The sequence below is a fragment of the Bidens hawaiensis genome, unplaced genomic scaffold (assembly GCF_021521415.1).
Source record: "Bidens hawaiensis isolate Kalapana, Puna unplaced genomic scaffold, B.hawaiensis_p1.1 tig00015548_1, whole genome shotgun sequence".
Taxonomy (NCBI): Eukaryota; Viridiplantae; Streptophyta; class Magnoliopsida; order Asterales; family Asteraceae; genus Bidens; species Bidens hawaiensis.
Window position 1 is genome coordinate 80,144 of NW_027492390.1, and position 12,560 is coordinate 92,703.

Below are 12,560 nucleotides of genomic sequence, written 5' to 3' on the forward strand. Positions count from 1 at the left end.
AAATGGGAAGATGATAATACATTGATCATCTGGTCCCAAGTCTGGTAAAAAGTAATCAAAAAGTCTGAGTGCTTAATTCCATCAGTGCATTGGTAGGCCTTTAAAAAAGCAAGTATGAAAAAGTATATGATACAAACATAAATACTGCCGAATCTAGTGGGGGGAACATCTTGAAGCTTGATTAATATCTGTTTTAAGCAAAGAAAAGTTTAAAGATTGTTGTGTGTGCATGGTTTCATTTTGTAAAGAAATTCAACTTATTTTTCTATTTTATTTTGCAAAGAAATTCAACTTATTTTTTTCTTTATTTTTGCTTAAGTCTTGGATCCTCTATGCATGTAGTAATACTGATCCAAGGATAAAGAACTAAGTATTCTGCTTTATTTTCTTGATGTTTCGTATAACGCTTTGGACTTTCTCAACATGATAACATGGTATTATCCGACCTGATTGTTAAAGCCTTATACAATTTGAACTTATTTTTATCTTTTATTTTGTTAAAATGGAACCTTATCTGCGTATAGTAATACCGACCTTGAGGGAAGAGTTTAACGTTTTGCTTGAGTAACAGCTAATCGATTTTAAAGATACATGTGAAAACTCACTGTTTAAGATATACAAATTATGTCTGACAGGTGGGGATCACATAAAAGTATAGCTGAAAATAAAACCATAACCGAAGGGTAATTCGGTCAATATGATTCTCTGCTCAAACTCATAAAATATGTAATTGTTTACATGTTTGTAAATAGCTTTGAAGTTCATTTGTTTACTGTCTTTATTGCTTTTCATTAAAAACAAAAAGATTTTATTTTTCTATTTTTATTTTCGATTGTTGATGTTGGAACACAAAATTTTATAAAATCAACTGGAAACATACTTAAATGTCAGTGTTTTTCTTGATCGTTAATTTGGACTTGATAAACAAATTTTTGATGTTTGTGGTGGTAAATTGTCAAACGGTTGAAAAATCTTTACAAGTATTTGAGTATGCTTACATTGTTAATTAAGATTTTCAACTTACAATTATCATGAGTAACAGTTCCCATTAAGACATGAAGCTTGAGGTGGAGTCTGTTAGACTATCAAATTGAGCGAGAGAATTATTAAAGATTTTAAAGATTCAATTCTGGAAAGTGTCAAAGACTATACAAACAGAGACGATAATGTTTAAACAATTGTTTGATACTTGACATCAAATGTTGTTGATACACGTTTTGTACGTCTCAGTCTTTATCAGGGCATTAATGTATTTAGTATAAAGTATAGGGGTCTTAATGTAAATATGGCTAAATGAGCCATTCGCTCTAATGTAATGTTACATTCGTTACCCTGTAACGAATGTAACACATTCGTCTAATTGTAAGCTCATTCGTTAACCCAGTTTAACGAATGAGATAACGAATGAGCGCTATTCGTTATATGTTAAATGTATTAACGAATGAAGAGTTCATTCGTATGGTTTAATGTAACGAATGACACATTCGTTAACTGTTAAGTTAACGAATGTGGTCATCCCCTATATATAGTCTGTAAATTATTCATTAATGTAAGTTTTCAGTTCAGTGATCATTCTCTCTCGTTACTTTGTCAAATTGTCATCTCCATAACGTATTCCAGCTTAATCGTATATCAATCAACATGTGTATCGTTGTTATCAAGATCTAGATCCGTATTCCAGGTTCTTACAAATGTTCTTTGCACTTAAGGAATTGAGAATTTGAAAGAGATGTGTTGACAAGGCAAGCGATACCCAGAGCTAAAATGTTAAAGCACTTAATTTGAATGGAAAGACTCGGCAATATCTGAGGAGGAGTCTGTAGTACATACGTCTATCGCTTTTGTCTTTGTCAAATGAAGGTGAGTAGAGCTTTAAAGGAGCTAAAATATAGTGTATTTTATACAGAGTAGAAACAAAGATATTATTATATGGAGTGATAGAGAATTTGAATACGAGCACGTGGGCAAAAACAACACGTAAAACGAAGCTGTAATGAAGAAGTTATGAGCAAAACAGTTTTCAGTTTTTCTAGCGCATAACTTATGCGCCCGGAAACATATGCGCTGAAACATATGCACCCGTAAACATAGGCACTGAAACATATGCGCCCGTATGCATACTTATGCGTTAGAAATGTTCTTACCTCCCTATAAATAGTAATCTTGACATATGTATTCATAATTTTTTGGTCCAGAGCGTATATATACAGATATTTGTCATATATTGTTGTAAATCTTGATATATATGAGAAATAGAGAGAAGATAATGAGAAACCCTGTTGTTTTTGATCATGTTTAGGGATTCTGGACCTTCATGTTGATTATAGATATCGATCTACATCTTGTTCAAGTCACGAACACGTTCCTACAAAGTTCATCTTCGGCGGCACCGGATCCTCCACTACCGAAAAGGAGACTAATTTTAAGGGATGACGATGAGGAAAATAACCCCGATAAAAGAACCGCATGAAGATGAGGGTATGGCACTTCCCTTTAAGCCGATTTGGGGAGGAGGTCCTTTGTTAGGGATGGATCCTCTATGGCAGGCATAGTTGTTTAATGATGAGATGAATAAGCTAAAGCTGAAGAATTTGGATTTTATTTGTGAGAAGCAAGTCAGGGTTAGTGACGTGAAACCATTTGGGATTGTCAGAATGTTTAAGAATCAAGGATGGGAAGCAGCATTGAAATTCTATAATGGTGAGACCAAGGTGATGCACATGGAGAGTATTCAGGAGTGGGTATCCACTTTGAGATTGGACTGGGGAAATAATGCACCAAGAATGTTGAGCTTGATTGGAACGGCTAACAATAAGGAAGTTGTGATGTCTTTGGATAGTCTTCGCTGCATCGCTCAGTTTGATTCGCAGTCATCGGGGGAATACATTTACCCGTCAGAATATGATCTCTGCCGATACCCCGGTAAACACCCCACGTATGAAATGATGTAGACTGAATTGTTTAGACCGGGGATGAGTCACAATTTGTTAAGAAGTAATTTGAGGGGAAATGTTAGGCTTCTGTTGAGTTTGGTAGTTAGCAATGTTATGCCGCGAAGAGGGGATAGAATGAGCGTGCGGATGTGGGAGATTTTGTTTCGGTATTTGGTTATGATGAATATTTGGGAGGCACGAGAATTGAAGAAGAAATTGATTATCCCACATTGCCGATTGATCACGGTGTTACTGAAAATGAAGGGTGCTATTAGGGAGGATACACCAAGTGTTGAAAAAATTCATTACCCGTTTACGATGGATCAAATGGAGAAAGAGGGATGGATGACTGAACAAACAGAGGAGTATTTGATCTTGAAACATTAGGATACAAAGACACTATTGAAGGCATTGAGAAGTGGTGAGGGTGAGGATGCTATTGAAGAGGTTTATGAGCTGATGGTTGGGGGGGTGCAGTAGTGTGGCGGTTACCAATGGGTGGTGTTGAGAGCAGTCAGGCGTGTGGTTCGTTTGAGCAGCCCCAGTTTATTCCGGTTCAGGAACTGCATGGGATGATGCAGGATGATGTGGATTCAGAATTCGAGGTCGTCTGTTTATGGGGGATAGAGTAGTCAGTTCCAACACATGTATGACCAGCAAAATCGAAACGCGGAGTTGCAGCACCTGGAGACTCAGAGATATGACAGGATGGAACTGTGGAACCAAACCCATGCGTATAACTTTCAGCAGGAAATTAATGACAGGAACATGGACGATCTCCATAACAGGATGCATGAGGCGTGGCATCGAGGGGAGCCGGTGGTGTGGATGCGGGAGGGGAAGCGAAAAATGCTAAAATGTTAAAAATGTCCTGAATTTAAATGTTTGCACACAATGGGAAATGATAGAAAAACTGGAACTGTTTGCAAAATTATATATATATATATATATATATATATATATAATAAAAAAAATAGAATTTTAAATAAAAATAAGCAAATAAATCATAATAATATTAATAATAATAACAATAAAGTAACAATAAAACACTTAATTTGGGATGTGTCGGTAGGCTCAGCCTTTGAGAATGAAAGGACGGTTTGGTTGTTGACTCAATTGAACCTCTAATCGCTTGATTTTAGTGGAAAACATCTTTGGGTTTTGTTTGTTTAGCTAAGGCTGTGTAAGGACTGGGATGAAAGGTCGGACCATTCTCAAGCCTTTTGTTAGAACTAATCACCAAAAGAATTTTTTTCTAAATATGAATAGACAATTGAACGATGCTTGGATAGGCTTAACGTTAGAGTATGCTAGATGGCTTGTGATATAAACATAAATAGAAAAACTTCTAGTTTAAGTGGTTAACACTTCATTGGTGTATGGTTTTGTGACCTTAAATACTGTATTGATGGGATGCTCTAGGGTTCGGAGACCATGGGTCTGTATGCGTTATATCATCTGGTATTCATATCTCCTAAGTGGATTTATGAATATTAAAAGAGCTCAAAAATCAAAACCGCAATTTATCTGCCAAATATAAGTTATTAAACATGATCATTACGAGCTTTTAAAGAACAATTACATTACTGACTTGATCATCCACTCTGTTAGTCATATGGGGTCCCCGTGCTCGCGTCTCATTACCATTAAGAAATAGGCCACACGGGACACGTCATATGTAAGCCATACAAATGAATTCGTGCATACTCACCTATGGAGATGAACTTTGGGGTGTTGCTTGATAGCGGGGGAATGCCATGTAGACTATTTCCTAGATAGTTACTTAATTGCACCTAATAGTATCTAATGGCCATTCTGGTAGACTTTGATGCTTAAGTTTAGGTTGGGCGATAATATCCTTGATTGTTTTAGCTATTGCATATGGGCTTAAAATTGTACACATGGTTGTGCATAGTTTTGATCATCTAATTTTAAGGTTTAAGTCAAGTTGGGGTTGCCAGGCTCTGTAAAACCATAATGAAGCATGGTAAGGCAGCTTTAGGGCTTTGATGTGTGGGTTCCACTTAATCATATAAACTAATGGATTTGTCACACCTTATTTTTCCCGATAAGTATTAGGGCATGGGTTTAAGTGGGTAGCAATATTGGCAATTGCGGTTTTTGAGTTAATAATAAAAATAAATTGAGTATTTAGTAAAAAATCACTCGGTTCTGATCTCATTGTACATCTTTCTCGGGACGAAAAATGATAAGTGTGGGAATGTGATGTATGGGTGAAATATTGTGTGTTAAATGAGTCATGTTGTTTGTTTTGTGTGTTTATATGCCGGAAACACGATCACATTGAGTGGTTTTATGATTATAGGTGAGCAGAGCTTAAAGGAGCTAAATTGGAGCATAAGAGATGGAGTGGAATGAAGATTTATTGCATGTAATGATAGAGAATTTGAAGACGAAGACGTGGCCGAAAACGAGGCGTAAACCAGAGTTCGAACGAAAAAGTTATGGGCAAAAGACTATGGTGGGTGACAGTTCCACCGTAGCCTACGGTGACCCCACTGTAGCCTACGGTGGGAACTGCCAGCGTAAGGCAGAGACTATGGACCGTAAGCTACGGTCCCCACCGTAGCCTACGATGGGGCGACCGTAGCCTACGGTTGCCTGGATGGGAAAACTCGATTTTTAGGTTTTTGTTGACTATTTTAAGCCCCGCTCAACCCTATGCCGCCCATCCTTCATACTCTAACATACTTGGATAATTTTGGAGCCTTTTTGCACAATCCTAACACCTCCCAATCACAATAATCATCCATGCCATCATCCATTGAATAATCAAGAGCGCTAATGAAGATGACTATGCGAGGCTAATCCGCTCGTAACAGTCTGCGGGTGTAGGGTTAAGTTGTGTATTAGATTTTTGGTATTCTAAACCTAACTTTTGGATGTTGTTTGGGTGCTTGAAAGTGTTTTTGGGTAATCAATGAGATTTGCAGTTTATCAGTTAATGATTTGGTCATCAACAATTAGGATTGAGTCCTTAGTGTCATTGGCCTGGTTATCTTTAACCATATTACTGAGTTGGTTCATCATTACCTAATATTAACAATCAATTAGATTATTGTTTAGCCGTTTCAATCATTCGGATTAAGTTCTAAAGATCAACATAGTCAAACATTAATTTTGGTTTATTGATTCAAACAAAGATTATAATTCAATAGGTTTAATAATTTATCCAATTTACTTCGAAACCCGAAACCTAGAGATTGGTTACCTTTTCATAATTGTTTAACAAATCCTATAAATCGCTTAACATCGTTTGCCCGCTTAGTATAATTATTCAGTAAGAATTGAACCTGATTAGCACTTTCCGCTGATTCCCTGTGGATTTGACACCTTACTTGCCCTTGCTAGTAAAGGTATTTTACAAATTTTTTGATGGACCTTTCGAATTCGATCAAATACTATTTTAACTATACTCTTTGTGTGTGAATGCTTACGTTTCTTAATCATAGAGAAACAATATTTAATTATAACCTTTGATTATGAAAAGTTATTTTATGCTTAAGTGTGATAAAGGTTCGGGATACCCTCGACTATGGTTTAAGCCATTATAAAAATAATAAAATAATACTTAAGTGGAACCCCTACCTCACACGGTATCCGGAGTTAGATGCCTAAGACTAATCGAGCAGCGCTTGTACTACGTTCTAGAGCTTAGATCATCATAGCTTGGCACGTTCTACGAGATCGGCACGCTTCCCGAGTTTAACTATGTTTGAAAGTAGTGTGTATTTGGTGTGAAATGGAGAAGCCGTTAACCCTCCTATTTATAGCTGATTTCATGCTACTTCGCGTAGCGCGAAAGACAAACAGTCCAATCGTTCGTGTCGCGCGAACCGCCAATATAATTGCTTAATCATCTGGCGGGTTGTCACGTGGCACCAAGTGTTGCCACGTGTCCACACATGTCATGCATGTAGAATTGTTACTTCGCGTAGCGCGAAGGAATCATAAGCTGGTACTTCGCGTAGCGCGAAGATGTTCAATGCCGGCTTAAGTATTTGGTCTTTCGCGTAGTGCGAAGACTTTATACCTGATCCGTTCGCATAATGTGAAGGATTAAGTTTCCAGATTTTTCACTTTTGATCCTTGTACTTTTCAAAAAATACTAAACGGCCCTTATGCGACCCGCGACGATGCGAGTGTGCAAAGTGCAAAGTGCGCCATCGAAACACCACATTATGCCCATCGCCCGTGCCCATGCCTGTGCGCGTCGGGTGCTTCGCACCTTCCGCTAGGACTAGTGAGAGTGGTTAGCCACATAAGAATATTACTATGGAAACTCTTTTCCTTATAAAGAACTTCCATTTTCTTCCCTTGTTCCATGTGGGATGAAAGTTTCTTTCTTATTTGTATCCATTTGGATTGCTTCCACTTTCTTCCATTTGTCCATGTGGGATGGAATTTTCTTACTTCCTTAACATTAGATGCCTTATTTTTCCTATTTCATTTTTCTCATTACTTGTCTTGAAAATATTTTTGATCCCTGATCTTTCAAAGTTGAAATTTTTAGCCCAAAATAAATATGGGATATTCCGAGATGTTACAATATACATATATATATATATGTGTGTGTGTGTGTGTGTGTGTGTGTATGTCAAACTTTAAAACCCTAGCAACTATCCATAGATCCATTATCATTGCCGAATCAGAACCTACCTTCACTTTCATCTTACCGTCGGTCAGCATTACTGGCCACTTCCTTCGCAGTTGTACCTCTTCACAACCCTCTCGTCTCCTCTTCGCTGGTCAATATTCATCATATTCTTGCCCTAATTCTAGATATCCAGCCGCATGTGTAACATTCGTTACTTTTCAAACCCGAAAACTCGACCCATTTAAAATTTTTGATTATATATATATATATATATATCAAGTTTCGTTTAATATATTTTATATTTGTCAATTTTTATTGAATTCGTTAAATCGACCCGATTTATCGTTTACACGTATTCTTGTTCATTATTTATCGTTAATATTATATTCAAGATAATTTACATTTATCGTTCGTTTGATTTCTTTTCATTTTATCCAATTCACGAAACTCTGGGATTTAATTTCTTAGTTAAACGATCTTTAAACAATATGAGTATGATATAACAAAACTATCCAAGTATATAATTACTTTTTCATTTTTATAACATTTCAAAGTTCAAGGTTTATGTTGTAAATATATTTTTTAATCTATGTTTTAAGTATATTTGAAACCTGAGGGATGTATTATGTAATTTCCATTTAAATTTCAATATTTTAATAAATATTTAATCCAGTGCCCCCCCCCCCCCAGCCGTCCCTAACCCCGTCTTTCCGGCACCATGCCCGCCGGCTAAACCTCCGGCGATTCCGGCAACCTAATTCTCGCGTAAAACTCGTCTTTGACCAATTAAACTTTCATAACGACAATCTATAATCAGCAGTTTAATTGCACCATCACATCCGCTAATCGTCAATAAGGTTGCGAGACCCGTCGGCCTAGGAAAATCGCAATAACATTGAATTAACGAGCCTACGTTTCAATTACTAGTATAAATACGATCCTAACATCAAACTAAAATCGCTCATAATCTGAAAACACATTCACATACTCTCTATAATCTCTAGTTAGTTTGTTATAATTCAAATCCGGCCAACCACGGTTCTTCGTCAATTCGTAACGATACAAGGTAATTTTTATATGCATTGTTATAGTTTTTGGCCGACAAGTAAAACCCCTAACACTAATTAAACAAACATGGACTAGATTGTTGGAATTTAAACCTAGGGTTTTGTTAGGAAGAAGATGAACTAGGACTTGCACATTTTTATTTTTTGTTTTTTACTTAAATCAAATTACAAGGCTAGCTCAGTTTGTTAAGTAGTGTGCGTATGGATTGAAAGACCCGGATTCGAAGCCAGGTCAACTCATAAATTTTTATTAGTTTTTTTAGTCTTTATCTTTTACATTTAAACCAAATTAATATATAATAATTATTTAAAAATAATAATAAATCAAATATAATTATTTTTAAACTAAATAACATTTTTATAATATCATATTTTATCTTTTCCCATCTAAAAATCCAAACTTTCATAATCGTTAATCCATTAATATAAATTCGTTCGCTAACTTTAAGCCGTTTAACTTTAACATTTGTTTTAAATACGTCAACTTTAAAATTTGTTAGCTTATATTTCGTTAACCGAAATCCGTTTATTAGCTTAATTTGTTAACGATAATCTGTTTGTTAGTTTATAATTCATTAATCCTCAATCCGTTAACTTTAAATTTGTTAGCTTTTAATTCGTTAACTTTAATTCAATAACTTAGTTATAATCGTTTGAGATAAAATTCCCATTTAAAATCCGTACATTGTAATATCGTAACTCTCATATTAGTGTTAAAGTTATAATATTAAAATAATATAAACCGTCACTACAAAAAAGAGCGGTTTCTGAGACTAAAAAATCAGTCTTTGATTCTACGAAATCAGTCCCTAATGGTAATTAGAGACTGATTTTGCCAGTCCCGGGTCAGTCCCCTATTCCTAGTCTTAGATAGTAGTTTTAGTAACTGAAAATCAATCTCTATTGAATAACATCAAAGGGGAGTAACATTCAGTGCCCACAACACATAATTCAGTCCCCAAATTGTTCCCCGATACCATATAATTTCAGTCTCCAATACATTTTTTGATGACTAAAAATCATTCTCTAATACTATGATAATTTAGTTCCCAATTCAACTTTTTTAAGACTGAATTTCAGTTCTATAAACCGTGACTATTTTGTCTCCAATAGGTTTCAGTATATTATTGATCTCATGCTATTTCAGTCTCTAATAAGATATTTCTAAGACTAGAAATTAGTCTTTGATACCAAAATCAGTCCAGTCCTTAATATGTTTTTGAGATAGTTTAGTTTTGAAAGCTGAACATTAGTCTATAATAACACACCATTTAGTCTTTAATATGTTTATTTAGAGACTGAAAAATATTCTTAAATACCATTTTATTTTATTCTGGAATATGCTTTTTTAAAGACTAAAAATCAGAAAGAACAAGTTCAATGTGTTTATCTTAAAGACAGAAAAATAGTTTTTGGTACCATCTATGTATATTCACTATCCTTATATATTTGTTTTAAACACAAAACAATCTCAGATTTGGTGTGTTTCATTCTCAATATACCCAGAGGACATTATCATAACACTATAATTCAAAACTTAACAAATCAATACTTTGTTCATAAATTCTAAACATTAGAACAATATTAAATAAAGTAACTAACAATTTATAAAAAACCGTCTTAACTAACATGCTGGATTGAGACATAATTGGCATTATCATTGAGTTGTCCACTTAATCCATTTGCTCCAATACTTGCAGATGTGGATAATGTGCTCTCAAAACTTGTAAACTCTGAAATTATGAACAACATTCTTTCATAATGCTCATTATTTGTCTTAATTTCTACGTCTTCTGTTAAATTCCTGCTCATGTGCAACAACCTGATTTAAAAGAAATGCAGTCTAACTTGATGATGGTTAAGTGAGACAACTTAGCTACCAATATCATCTAATGATCCATTTTCCTCAACATAGTTCAACAACTATCTCCCACGCAGATTTTAACATCTCCTCGACATATAAAATCTGTAAACAAACAATATAAAAGGCCTTAATAGTTAGCATTTGAAACTTTAATAATCATTACCACAAACAATGTGTCATATAAACATCTGATATGAATGCCAAAATGCTATAGGGCCTTATAAAATAGTGTAACAATTCATATATGCAATAATACAAAATGGTGCTAATTAACATGAATATTAATAAATACGACTCCACAAAACTTCCTCTTATTTTATCATTACTTCGAGGACATTCATGATCATGTGATGTAGGATAATTACTTTAATGTCTAATAGCTCCTTGATAATAATAGATATTAATATATCAGCATATTATAGCTTAAAAATATTTACTTAACATTAAAAGTAACCTTTTTCACTAAAATGATCAGATTTTCAGAATTAATTGAGGAAAAAAAGACCATGTTTGCATTTTATAAGTTTGCCCATTTTACTGAAGTGAAAGCATGTTGGAGTTTACAATTTTTCTAAGTTAAATGAACCTTTGTTAAAGGTAAAAAGCACATACCATTTATCGTGTGGAGTTTTAAAGTGACTTGGTTTTCAAATATATGGCTTCAAGCACCAGATGATAACCCTGTGCGTGATTTTCTGGTCATTTGAAATTAATTGAACACATTGTATAACAACTTCTCAATACCTTTAAATACTGCAAGAGCAGCTCTCACATTTCCCCTCTGATGTTCCAATCTTCCAAGAGTATTTGCTTCCTGGATTTTTCTGTCTTAATAAGTACATACATCAGATGCTATTAGCGATGAGCGTTTTTGGTATGGGTACCGATTGGTACCGGTACCGAATTTGGTACCGTCGGTACCGAATCGGTACCAAGTTTTGAGTTTTCGGTATTGGTACGGTACAAGTACCATCCCGAGCTCATCCCTAGATGCTATGTGTACACAACAGATTTACGCAATGAGATTATAATACAAATTAGCCTCCACACACATATTTAACTAACAATCTAATTCTCAATTTTGACAAATAGTGACCATTTACTATGTTTATCCAACATATTTATAATTTGTTATCAATATAGAGAGATGGAGTTAATAGGAAATAATATATATACTTCTTCAATAGGATCTTTTTTACTAGGACAAAAATAAGCATGTATAAAAAAAACTAAAACAAGATGTCTTAATTATTATCATAATTTATACATCATATGTTTTCAAAAACTCATACCCATCTTCCATAACCTTAAGAGAACACATAGCAGCTCCTATAAACAAATTAAAAAGCATTTTGGGAAGAAAAAAAACGCACCTTCACGGTACTGGTGATAGGCAATTCATCAAACAGTTGGTGGACATTTTTTTGGTAAACAAGTAATTTATTTGCAACAGTCTTGGACTCCTCTGTAACAGATTTTGTAAATGAAAAAAGAAGTAAAGAATAATTAAATTAACATAATAGATACAGTTATGAGATAGATAGAGTGAAGGATACCTTCAAATCGCTTCATTCGACCACTAATGCAACCTGCGTAAAGATAAAACACCGCCACCATTGCTATGTTTAGGTCACCCTAGTCAATTACGGTTTTAGGGAGAGGGCAGATTTAAGGCTAAGAGAGATGGATGAGTGAAATCAATTTAGGGGGGGAAACCAATTTTGAGGAAATCAAAAGGAGGGAAGGCAAATTAATAAATTTGGGATTAAATTTTAGAAAATCATAAAATAATCTAAAATAATATTAGTAGACCGAGTGTCGGTATCGTAACGAATTGAATCAAAACCGACATAACCACGATGATGAAGTTTTACCAATTAACCGAATATGTGTTGATTTAGATTTGTTATTCCGTTGGATTATAAACTATACGAGTATATATAGTGGTGTTTACTAATTTAATGTTTGTGTTTAATGCCAGTAATATAATGTAGTTAACCGATATCAACCAACTTCGTGTCACTTTGATCATAAGTTTTAATTTTTTTTAGTATGTTCTTTTTTTTTTTTTTTTTTGT